Raw genomic sequence first — 12,849 nt, forward strand, 5'->3', positions numbered from 1 at the left:
GAAATAGATAGAAGAACTTGTAATCATAAGATAAACGACATAACGCTCTGTGCCCAGGTAACGGCCAAATATGACCGACAGTGACTGGTAAGCAGTATATCTACTCTTATAATGACTGATATATACAATGGTAACAGGCTATGGCATTAGTGGGCATTGCCATAATACTGAACATGTATTTCCTTACATCATATTCGGTCCACTACCATTGTCCTCTGATGTTTCCTCCTAATGTACAACTCTGCAGTGCATTATTGTTCATTCTACTAAACCAGATTACTGGCCCCTCATCACAGTAAAGCTATGGGGTATAGTGTGTTGGAGGTCAACCTAGTGTATGTTGTCAGTCAATGCAGAATATGAGTGTGAACTGCATCAGGAAATGTTTTCTTCATTGATAGTGGAATAAAGCGTCATGTAGAGCAAAGGGACAAATCCTTGTATGTTATTCTAATGGGTCATATATAAAGACTGGTGAGTGGTGTGCTGGTCTGGAAAGGGGTGCAGTATGTCTTTGTACATAGCGGTGGATCTACCACCATATTGGCCCTCTTTGTATGAGATAGTAATATTACTACTGCCTCAAGACAATTACTGTCTATAGAAATACATTGGGTCATGGTTACATGTAATTTTCAGGAGATTAATTGTCTTGCAGGTTATAAAGAAATTCCTCAGACAGAACTTACCAAGCTTTCTCATAAATACAACCCGGATTTTCTTTGGTTGAATTGTTGTGGTAAAACCGATTTCTCCTGTATGATAAAAATTCACATTCACTTTTATTATTGAAGATTTCCTTTTTACCAAATAGACTACAGGGATGTACCTGAGTATTCAGACTCTCTTAGGAACGATTATTTCCAGATAAGAGCGTCATATAAATTTCCTGTAATATTTCCATGATTTCCAGTCCCCTCTACACCTCCGCTTCTTCTACACTGGGACATTTGGAGATGTTATATTTTTATTAATTGTAGATTCCACATGAAGAACAAGATATGAAGCTGAGAACAACAAGAACGTCAAGATGAACTTACCATGGAGGATTCCACGTGGAACAATGATGGATTTTAATTGTTTTTTGGTGGAAATTCCATTGGAGTGTCCTATGTGAGAAAAGTACATGAATTACCCTCCATAACTATATATTCATAGCTTGTCCAGTCTATTCTATTACATAGAAGTCATTAAACTGCATTATTAATCATCTACTTTATATATAGATACTTCATACTATATATCAGCCTCGTACTAGAACAGACAATATATGTATCTAGAGAACTCACCGATCCCCTGTAGATCAGAAGCAGTCGGGGATGTAAACCCCTGTGTTGTGCTTGTTATTACTGCACTTGTTGGACCTGGAAGAAAATACAGAGAAATTGTTGATTTAATCCCAATAATCCTAATCCATTAATTCTGTACTACAGGACTATATGTGGTGAAGTAATGGGGTTCTAGTCTACTGAAATGTCTCCAGGATTCCTCCTCCTGACTGGACGTCCTTCTATACATTGCTGACCACAAGTGTCTTCAGGTTCCTCCTCCTGGATGTTGAGTGTGGACACAGAAGACAATGTGCGGGATGAAGACTTGTATCTTCTGTCCCTGACTGCTGCATGTATAAGCGGAGCCGTTATGTCCTCTATGGATAGATATGAGTCTGTTCTATAATGTGTTATTATATTACCTGCAGGGGATGTGGTCGTGGTGGTCGGCAACGGTTGTTCAGTTGCAGAAGACGTCTTTACTATAATAAACAGGAACATATTATAATTATTCACAAAGAAATAACAATAAGTGACCCCAATATATGGAGAATCTTATTCCAGTGTCAGCCTCGTACTAGAACAGACAATATAAGTATCTAGAGAACTCACCGATCCCCTGTAGATCAGAAGCAGTCGGGGATGTAAACCCCTGTGTGGTGCTGGTTATTACTGCACTTGTTGGACCTGGAAGAAAATACAGAGAAATTGTTGATCTAATCCCAATAATTCTAATCCATTCTGATGTCCTGCACAGAGCAGAGAGTCATTCACATACAACATTGTTATGGAGACAATATAATGGAGGAGCCCACCTTCTCCACATGTAGTAGACACCTTATTGTTCCCTACTCTCCCTATATATCAGCATTGGGGGATCATTAGGGAACATGTTCTAGTGTAATACATGACTCTATATGGTGAAGTAATGGGGTTCTAGTCTACTGAAATGTCTCCAGGATTCCTCCTCCTGACTGGACGTCCTTCTATACATTGCTGACCACAAGTGTCTTCAGGTTCCTCCTCCTGGATGTTGAGTGTGGACACAGAAGACATATGTGCGGGATGGAGACTTGTATCTTCTGTCCCTGACTGCTGCATGTATAAGCGGAGCCGTTATGTCCTCTATGGATAGATATGAGTCTGTTCTATAATGTGTTATTATATTACCTGCAGGGGATGTTGGCACGGCGATGGACGATGGTTTTATCTCGCCAGACGTCTTTTCTGTAAATAATAAAACAATATATTATAGAAAAATCAAATAAACAATGTAAATAATGAATATAATGAGTTTTCTGCCATTGAAGACACAGAAGACGTCCAGCAGACACTTACCATCGATGGTCGGAGGAAGAGTCACCACAATTTTCCTCAGACGTGTTTTAGGTTTTTCAGTTTGTACATCAGATGTTCCTATGTGAAGGACATTACATTTATTGGTTATTTATGTTTCCTGTATTATCTATCCTGAGTATAATATACATCATATGTTTATAGTACCAATCTGTTATTATTATATATGGGATCATGTATCTCCTACTGTAACAGAAGAATATTAGAAGTCACCAGGGAGCTGTATGACATATAACAGGCTGCCGGCTCAGGACATTTCTACATGACTTCTACTATTCCTTATAATTTACAGTATGGGGATAGGACCCCCTTGTTCTTAGGTAAGTTGGGGGTCCGGTCACTGTGATCTCTGTGTTATTGACTTAACAGAGATTGTATCCCCTTTAAGATGGGAGGAGAATTGTAGAATAAAATGGTGGCAATAAATAAACTTACCTTGTACGGACTGAAATTCATCCATGATTTGTTTGAGTTGTCTCAAACCCCTGAGAAAAACACGTTGTGTTTCTCCTATAAGAAAAGAATGAAACCCACGACCTTTTATTATCATTGGTGACATCTGGGGCCAAACATCGTAGTGATATGTAATAGAAGATTGTGGATTACTGGAGGGTCCTACATTGTACATCTGTAGTCACTGGTAAAGGCTTCACCTCCTTTATCATTACATTTCTATCAATACCAGAGATAAGTATATACTATGTGCACATAACATGTATATTACAGTAAGGTAACGGCCTCCCGTGTACTGAGACAAATGATTTGTAATAACGGGGGGTCCTGGGGATCTGCTTTTAAGAGGTCACCCACTTTACATCCCCCCTATGTATAAAACACATGTAATAAAAGGGAGTTCTTCACACTAGAGAATCCACAACTGCGGCATTTCTATCTACAAGCTTCCATATTACATATAATAAAGGACATTGTTCTTACCTTCAGCATAAGCTGGGATGGGAGAAGACCTGGATGGTCGGTCATTCTCAGATGCTGCTGTTTCAGCAACAAATAAAGCAAAGATAAGCCAGAAAATAAGCATTCTGCTCAGTACACTCGCCATAATCAGAGAGGTCAAATCAAGGAGAAAGTGATAAGTTAACCTATGACTGCTTTATGATGTCATCACACTATGACACCACAGAAGAACATACCATGATTGGTCAAGAAGGTGGATGACATATCTGCTTTATGAAGTCATCACATTCCGTCCCGGCGCATATTTTGACAATATGGAATAACACTCAAAAGAGTGTGTAACCAGCAATATATATAGCAGACAAAAAATGGCGACAGCACCCTGCACCACTAATGCCACTAAATATAAATAAATATGCACTAAAGCTAAATCTACTTACAAATAGGGAGGTTCTTAGTGCACATTTTGATCAAAAAGTGTTAGCCCACCTGCCACGACAAGGCGACCTCTGTAAGGTGGGAACCTACGCTGCACATACACCCAGAACTGGGACTAAGCCTACATATATACCTGGGGATGGTAGGATCCAGCATTGAACTGATTAAAATCACCCAGGGCAGAATGGGAGGAGTGCAAGAACAACAAGTGGAGGCAGTCACTAACCCCACATATATGGATCACATAAACACAACAAAAAGTTGAACAGCACATTCCAACTAAATGATACAAAATGTATGCAGGTGCAAGAACACCTGTGACTGCAGAAATACAGCAGACAAAAAATGGCGACAGCACCCTGCAACACTAATGCCACCTAAACCACTAAATATAAATAAATATGCACTAAAGCTAAATCTACTTACAAATAGGGAGGTTCTTAGTGCACATTTTGTTCAAAAAGTGTTAGCCCACCTGCCACGACAAGGCGACCTCTGTAAGGTGGGAACCTACGCTGCACATACACCCAGAACTGGGACTAAGCCTACATATATACCTGGGGATGGTAGGATCCAGCATTGAACTGATTAAAATCACCCAGGGCAGAATGGGAGGAGTGCAAGAACAACAAGTGGAGGCAGTCACTAACCCCACATATATGGATCACATAAACACAACAAAAAGTTGAACAGCACATTCCAACTAAATGATACAAAATGTATGCAGGTGCAAGAACACCTGTGACTGCAGAAATACAGCAGACAAAAAATGGCGACAGCACCCTGCAACACTAATGCCACCTAAACCACTAAATATAAATAAATATGCACTAAAGCTAAATCTACTTACAAATAGGGAGGTTCTTAGTGCACATTTTGATCAAAAAGTGTTAGCCCACCTGCCACGACAAGGCGACCTCTGTAAGGTGGGAACCTACGCTGCACATACACCCAGAACTGGGACTAAGCCTACATATATACCTGGGGATGGTAGGATCCAGCATTGAACTGATTAAAATCACCCAGGGCAGAATGGGAGGAGTGCAAGAACAACAAGTGGAGGCAGTCACTAACCCCACATATATGGATCACATAAACACAACAAAAAGTTGAACAGCACATTCCAACTAAATGATACAAAATGTATGCAGGTGCAAGAACACCTGTGACTGCAGAAATACAGCAGACAAAAAATGGCTGTATAATGGATGTATAAAACACATGTAATAAAAGGGAGTTCTTCACACTAGAGAATCCACAACTGCGGCATTTCTATCTACAAGCTTCCATATTACATATAATAAAGGACATTGTTCTTACCTTCAGCATAAGCTGGGATGGGAGAAGACCTGGATGGTCGGTCATTCTCAGATGCTGCTGTTTCAGCAACAAATAAAGCAAAGATAAGCCAGAAAATAAGCATTCTGCTCAGTACACTCGCCATAATCAGAGAGGTCAAATCAAGGAGAAAGTGATAAGTTAACCTATGACTGCTTTATGATGTCATCACACTATGACACCACAGAAGAACATACCATGATTGGTCAAGAAGGTGGATGACATATCTGCTTTATGAAGTCATCACATTCCGTCCCGGCGCATATTTTGACAATATGGAATAACACTCAAAAGAGTGTGTAACCAGCAATATATATATATATATATATATATATATATATATATATATATATATATATATGTTGCAGTCCGTGGCCATTATATTTACAGACTATATATTGAGTCTTTTGACATATACATATAATCACATTTCACATATATATCTATTGTGGGCTACTTGTATAAAGAAATATATATTGCTGGTTACACACTCTGAGTGTTATTCCATATTGTCAAAATATGCGCCGGGACGGAATTCTCTGTCCGCGCATGCGCGGCCATACTGCGTTCCAGGGATGCGTTCCATATGACGCACTTCCGGCAGTCCGCCATCTTGTGCATGCGCACTATCTATCGCGGGACACCATGGTTTACTCCATGCATCACCGAGAGCTGACACTAAGTTTTATTACATAACTTCTGTTCTTTTCCACTACAACTGTGTTGGAAGAATCCCTCAGTCCCCTTCATTATGAGTTGATGTCAGTTATTAGGGTAATTATATTATTACCTTAGTTTTCTTTGCACTATTTACCTAATATTGAGAGATGTTGTTTTTTAACACATTTATTAGCCACATTGACTGATATATTTTCACTTTTTGTATGATTATGTTCTTTGTATTAACTGATTTTAACATATGTATTATTAATTGCACTATTTACTGTATACCCTGTGTATCCCTATATATATGTGGCACTCTGCACTTTTGGAATTAGCTTGAGAAAGGTTCAGGTGTGAACCGAAACGTTGCTCATTCTTTCCACCTGGTGGTGAATAAACCAACATCTTCCCCAACACTGAAGTCCTGGTGCTGTTACTTGTCCTCTGTTCCTGTTATCTTATTCTTTTTTTTTTAAAAACTCGTTTTATTGAAAAGTAAGTTTGTTTTAACACAATATGAGGTATAAAAACAAAGGTAAAGGACAACAGTGTCCTAATCAAGCCAACAGAGCACTCGCAGGTGCTGTACAAATCTCAACAATATTGCCATCCTGTTTACTTCACTGCTCAAAAGAGGCATAATAAAATTCACGAAAGATAAATCCATTCACTACATTTTAAAACAGTATAATGCTCATACAATATGTTTATATGTGAGAGGTCCGGGAGATCCACTACATTCTCCGTCTCTTCGCATCCCGCATATCGTCCCCTCCCTCCCCTCATCGCTTCCACTGCTACCTCCAACTCCCGAGAGGTGTACGTTGAATCAGAGCTGTTACACCATAAGTCCCATATCTTATGGAATTTGTCTGGCCGATCTCTATGTTTAAAAATGATACGTTCATATGATATAGTAGAATTAACCATCTGCTTCCATACTGCAACTTTAGGAGGTCGGCGATCCATCCATCTCATAGAAATGCCTTTACGGGCCAGAAAGAGAGTCTCTTGTAAAAAGGTTCTTGTAGGAGAGGACCATATGTCTTCCTCCAGTATTCCAAATAGGCACAGCTCCTGAGTCCCCACAACAGGGAATGGTAGCATTAAGTTGAGGAATCCGATGATCTCTGACCAGTAAGAGCGGATGTGTGGGCACGTCCATACCATATGCCAGAAGTCAGCTGGGGCATGCGAACATTTCGGGCAAGCAGGTTCCGATATGTATTTCATTTTGAATAGACGCTGAGGTGTCAGATACGCCTGGTGAATATAGTACAACTGAATGAGCTTGTTATTAGCAGCAGGTGAAACATGCAAGTGTGATTGCAGTAGGTCTTCAATAGTGTCCTCCGTCAGAGAAGGAATTAGCTGAGACCACCTGGTAACAATCGGCAGCGGAGCCGCATTAGCCTTCTGTTCGAGCAGATGAGCGTAAATAGTAGAGATCAGACCTCTGGGGCCCTGAGACCGGACCACCCCGATGAGCGGATAGGAGGAGATGGATTGACGCTGTCTCGGAAACTGCTCAGCAAGGAGGTGACGCATCTGTAGATATCTGAAGAAATGTTGTTGAGGAAGCCTAAATTTTTCTTGCATTTGTTCGAAAGACAGAAGGATATTATTTTCATACACGTCCCCAAGCACTGTGACACCCACATCAATCCAGTATGCGGCATCCGGGAACTTAACTAGGGAGTCCAGCACCGTATTATGCCACAGAGGAGTCTCCGCGGGGATATCCGACGAACTCGAGATAGTCATAGCCACTTTCCAAACTTCCCTTGCCACTCGACAGACAGGCAGTAAAGAGGACCTTGGCACTTCCTGATGAAACAATACCGGTCACAGTGACTTATGTGCAGAATAGTCCAGTAACATACCCTCAAGGCCCGAAGGGCGTGTGGCTTGAGTCCAGGAGCTAAGGTATTTGAGTTGGCCGGCCAAATAGTATAGGTAAATGTCCGGGAGAGCAATACCCGCCATCTCCTTTGGTCTTTGTAGCTTCTGTAGGGCCAGTTTTGACCTAGATCTTCCCCATATAAAGGAAATGATGAGAGACTCCAGTTGCCGGAAGAAGGACTTTGGTATAGGAGTGAAGATATGTTGTAAAATATAAAGACTCTTTGGAAGTATTACCATTTTAATCAGATTAATTCTCCCCATGACCGACAATGGAAGGGCCGCCCATGTCTTAAACTTTTCTCTGGCAACGGATAATAGAGGATACACATTGAGTTGTAGGGAGAGTGCCGCCTTTCTAGTAATATGTATACCCAAGTATTTAAATTGATCAACTACAGCAAGACCTTCTCTCGTGGAGCCCACAGACTGCGTATCCCCAGGCTGTAAAAACAATATGGTCGATTTGGACCAATTAATGCGAACTCCAGAGTAATCTCCAAAAGTGTTAATTAAATGCATCATTCTCGGGAGGGAAGACTGTATCTGCGAAACAAATAACATAATATCATCTGCGTATAGTGCAATTCGATCCTCACCCTTCTCGTGTGGGACCCCCTTTACTTCCGAGTCCGATCTGATAAGTATTGCCAGTGGTTCTATTGCCATTGCAAAGACCAGGGGTGACAGGGGGCAGCCCTGCTTTGTTCCCCTACCTAGGTCAAAGGAGGTGGATGCGAGGCCGTTCAGTGCTACGTTGGCCCTGGGATGCTTATAGATGATCTGTATCCATGCCACAAATGCAGGGCCGAATCCAAAGCTGGACAGAACACTAGCTAGGTAGGTCCATTCCACAGAGTCGAAAGCCTTAGCAGCATCCAAGGAGGCCAAGGCCCAGTCATTTTTATTACGTTCGCCTATCTGCGCCACCGTCTGGACTCTCCTCAAGTTATCAGATGTACTCCTCCCAGGGATGAACCCAGATTGATCTGGGTGAATAATATCAGAGATGACGGAGTTTAGTCTGAGTGCCAGTACTTTAGTCAGCAGTTTGTAATCTGTGTTGAGTAGAGAGATGGGCCTGTAGGATCCACAATCCAACGATGTTTTATCAGGTTTCAGGAGTACAATTATAGTCGCATCGTACATTGAGGCTGGCAGGGTACCTTCTTCAAAGGAGGCATTCAATATTTCTAGTAACTGTGGTAGGAGTTGGTCCTGGTATATAGTGTATACTTCCAGGGGGATTCCATCCGGGCCCGAGGCTTTGCCCTTTGCCATAGTGGTCAATGCTTTTGATAGTTCAGGCAGTGTAATAGGGGCATCCATAAACTCTCTCTGTGACTCCGTTAGCTGCGGAATATCCATTCCCAACAGATAATCCCTGATATTCTGTAGAGACATCTGTATTTTAGATTCGTAGAGTCCTTTGTAGAATTCAGCGAAACGTGACATAATTCGCTCATTGTCGTGTATCACTTCCCCAGTCCCGGAGTGAATACGCAATATGGCCGGCGAGGCCGAATTACTATGAACCAGGTGTGCCAGCAGGCTACTGGATTGATTACCTAGCTCAAAGTATTTCTGGTTGGAGAAGAATATGCGACGCTTCGATTTTTCCTGGAGGAGATGGGCATACTCCCTGCCTCTCTGTAGCCACGTCTGCTGGTTTAACGGAGTGGGGTCCTCTATAAATGCGGCTTCCAATGACATACATTCAGTGGCCATCAGCTGTTCCACCTCGGAGGCCTGTCGTTTGTGGTAGGAGATCGAGGACTGCAAACACCCTCGCAGGTATGCTTTCAGCGCATCCCATAAGGCTGAGTGGTTGTCAAAGGGAAGATTTCCTGCAAAGAACACTATCAGTTGATCCGGGATGCGGTCCTGATCCCCAAATACTTTGAGCCAGAATGGATGAATTTTCCTCGGTCCTCTGTACAGGTGTTGGGGTCGTAGGTTGAGCTTTACTATAATAGGCGAGTGATCCGACATTGCTCTGGGTAAATGAGAAATAAGCTCCATCATACTGTAGGTTTTGGCGTTACTGCACACATAATCAATCCTGGACAGTGAGTTTCTCCCAGGTGTGAAGCATGTGTATTCGTGGCCATTGGGATGGCGCTGCCTCCACATATCCATCCAACCCATCTCCCCCAAGAATCCAGCCAGCTGGGAAGACCTGGGTACATGCCCGGGCACAGGTCCAGGGTAAAATTTGTCTGTGGAAGGATCTAGAAGAAGGTTGAAGTCTCCCATACAAATTACCCCAGCAGCAGGGAATTGGGATGCAAACTTAGCCGCCTCATATAACACATTCATGGAGGCCGGAGGAGGAAGATAAAGTCCAATCAGTACGAACTGCTGACCTTCAATCCACGCGTGTATGAAGACTGATCTGCCCTCCTTGTCCACCTGCACCACATCCGGTTCCCATCTGAGCGATTTATGTATCAAAATGGAAACCCCTCTAGAATATGTACTGTGTGTAGAATGGGCCGACCACTGAATCCATGTTCTATTTAGGCAGTTGGCAGTAGATTGTATAAGATGTGTCTCTTGAAGGCATACTATCTGCGGACCCTGCTGCCGGATAAATGAAAAAGTCAGGTTCCTCTTATGGGAGTCTCCCAGACCCCTCACATTCACAGAAAGAATAGATAATGTCATAATACTTCAATAGTTAAGGATAAACCAGTAAGAGAGCAATAAAATTACCGTCAATTGAGATATGCAGTGAAACAGTTAGGTTATCAACAATAACAAATATAGAACAACCAATGCTATACACTAATTGTTACGCGTTTGTGTATCACAGAAGTGATATTTGAGGCAAAACGGGGGATCACCTATATATCAGATGACTAATACAGGTGAGCAAGAACAAAGGAAAAGAAAAAGGCACAAGTGAAATAAAGGAACCGGCGTTATGATTCCCAATTTCGCGGATAATTGTCCGCTAACTACAAACTTTACATACTGTTTCTCTAGAAAAGAAAGGTCAGCTTCCACTCGCCCGTTATTTAAGTCACCAGATCAAAGTGAGAGGGCATCTGTTCAGTAAATGATACCTGTTATAGTCATCTGCCTCACCGTACCATATACAGCAATATAATAATAAACAGCGGTATTACTAAATTTTCCGCAACTCTTCTCTCAGAACTTGCATATGAAAAATTACAAGAATAATATAAGACAAAACTTGCGTGAGGACACCATTTCAGGATAAGACAGGCTAATACTCATCTGGACATCCAAAACGAAATCTCGTGCAGGGAGGCAGGTAGAACCAATTGTTCACGGTGAACAGTTCCAAATATTGCTGCAGTCTCCATTTCTATCTTCGAGGAGAGTGACCCAGGGAAGTCAGCCAGTCATCGTCTTCCAACGGAGTGTTGAAGAAAACCGTCTTGTCTTGATACATAACTCTCAATCGTGCTGGAAACGCCATTGAATAAGAAATTTGCAGATCTCGCAACCGCTTCTTGACTTGTACAAAGGAAGCCCTCGTTTTCTGTAATGCAGCAGAAAAATCCGGAAAGAGCAGGATAGTGGTATTCTGGTACCGGATTTCTCCATGTGTACGGGCAGCTTGCAGGATAGCGTCCCGATCTCGGCTGCTGAGAAAGCGTGCTAACAGGGGTCTCGGTGGGGCGCCAGGTGGCGGCGGTCTGCCAGGTACACGATGCGCCCTTTCAATAGTATAGGACTGCGATAATACAGCATTCGGTAGAATTTCTTTAAACAAGGTTTCGATAAAGGAGCAGGGGTCTTTGCCTTCACAGCGCTCTGGGAGTCCAAGGATCCTTATATTATTGCACCTCAGACGATTTTCCAGGTCGTCTGCTCTCTGTAGCCATTGAGTAGCCACTCTATCTAGCTGTGCCAGCTTCCCTGTCTGTGGCGCCACTTTATCTTCTAACCCAGATATGCGGTCCTCCGTCTCCCTCACTCGGTCCCTTAAGTTCTGCAGATCCTGTCTGAGGAGACCCACATCCGACTTCACTTCAGCGATCTTTCCAGTCAGGGAAGAGGTGGATAGCTGTATGGCATCCAGGAGTCTGGTTGATACCTGCGCCAGCGTAAGCTCTGGCTCAGGAGCGGGCGGGACATCTTGTTGTGCACTCTCTGGTGGGGGAGGCGGCAAGGAGGAAGAAGCGTTGGCGCCATCTTGAGGAGCAGCACGGGCAAACTCCTTCAACTTCTCTGCAGCCATGGATTGCCGTGTGCAATTCATTTCACCCTCTCTACGTCGGCGAGGTCGTCTTCTGGCTCTGTGAGTAATTGTAGCGGTATATCAGCAGGATAAATGTAGGGAAATCAGGGCCGCGAGCGAAGCTCCTAAATCATGCGACCGGTCCTGTCGGCAGTTGGTCACGCCCCCCCCCCCTGTTATCTTATTCTAAGGAGTGGATTCATTCCTCTACTGGTAACGTGCACACGGCCTGATGTTTACCTTGAGCGCTGTGTTTTTCCTATCTACTTGAACTATATATATATATCAGCACAAAGTGATTCCTTCCCAATACTTGAAGTAATGAAATTTGCAAACTTTCGGACCGCTCCAGGTCCTTCTTCGGGCATGAAAAATTATAATTCACGTTGCCAATTATTTATATAATCAGAAGAGCAGAGTGACGTCTGCTCTTCTGATTATATAAATAACATGGGGTAGCAGGGTGTGAGGAGGGGGATACATGGGGAGCAGTGTGTGAGGAGGGGGATACATGGGGAGCAGTGTTTGAGGAAGGGGTGTATATGGGGAGCAGGGTTGTAGGAGGGGGTGTACATGGAGAGCAGTGTGTGAGGAGGGGGTGTCATGGGGAGCAGTGTGTGAGGAGGGGGGTACATGGGGAGCAGTGTGTGAGGAGGGGGTGTACATGGGGAACAGTATGTGAGGAGGGGGATACATGGGAGCAATGTGTGTGAGGAGGGGGGTACATGGGAGCAGTGTGTGTGAGGAGGGGGG

General features: G+C 43.1%; 2 long non-coding RNA genes across 2 annotated transcripts; both read right to left on the reverse strand.

Moving 5' to 3' along the window:
* Positions 1–687: 687 nt before the first annotated feature.
* On the reverse strand, positions 688–1,959 carry LOC142750064 (uncharacterized). Its single transcript, XR_012882559.1, has 5 exons — positions 1,884–1,959; positions 1,694–1,753; positions 1,290–1,364; positions 1,041–1,109; positions 688–755 (listed from the first exon to the last, which is right to left on the reverse strand). It is a non-coding gene; the product is annotated as an uncharacterized LOC142750064 (long non-coding RNA).
* A 480-nt stretch (positions 1,960–2,439) lies between these two features.
* On the reverse strand, positions 2,440–3,105 carry LOC142750068 (uncharacterized). The gene is made up of 3 exons (XR_012882563.1): positions 3,063–3,105; positions 2,610–2,687; positions 2,440–2,498 (listed from the first exon to the last, which is right to left on the reverse strand). It is a non-coding gene; the product is annotated as an uncharacterized LOC142750068 (long non-coding RNA).
* Positions 3,106–12,849: the final 9,744 nt, after the last annotated feature.

This window comes from Rhinoderma darwinii, chromosome 3, assembly GCF_050947455.1.
Source record: "Rhinoderma darwinii isolate aRhiDar2 chromosome 3, aRhiDar2.hap1, whole genome shotgun sequence".
NCBI classification, from domain to species: domain Eukaryota; kingdom Metazoa; phylum Chordata; class Amphibia; order Anura; family Rhinodermatidae; genus Rhinoderma; species Rhinoderma darwinii.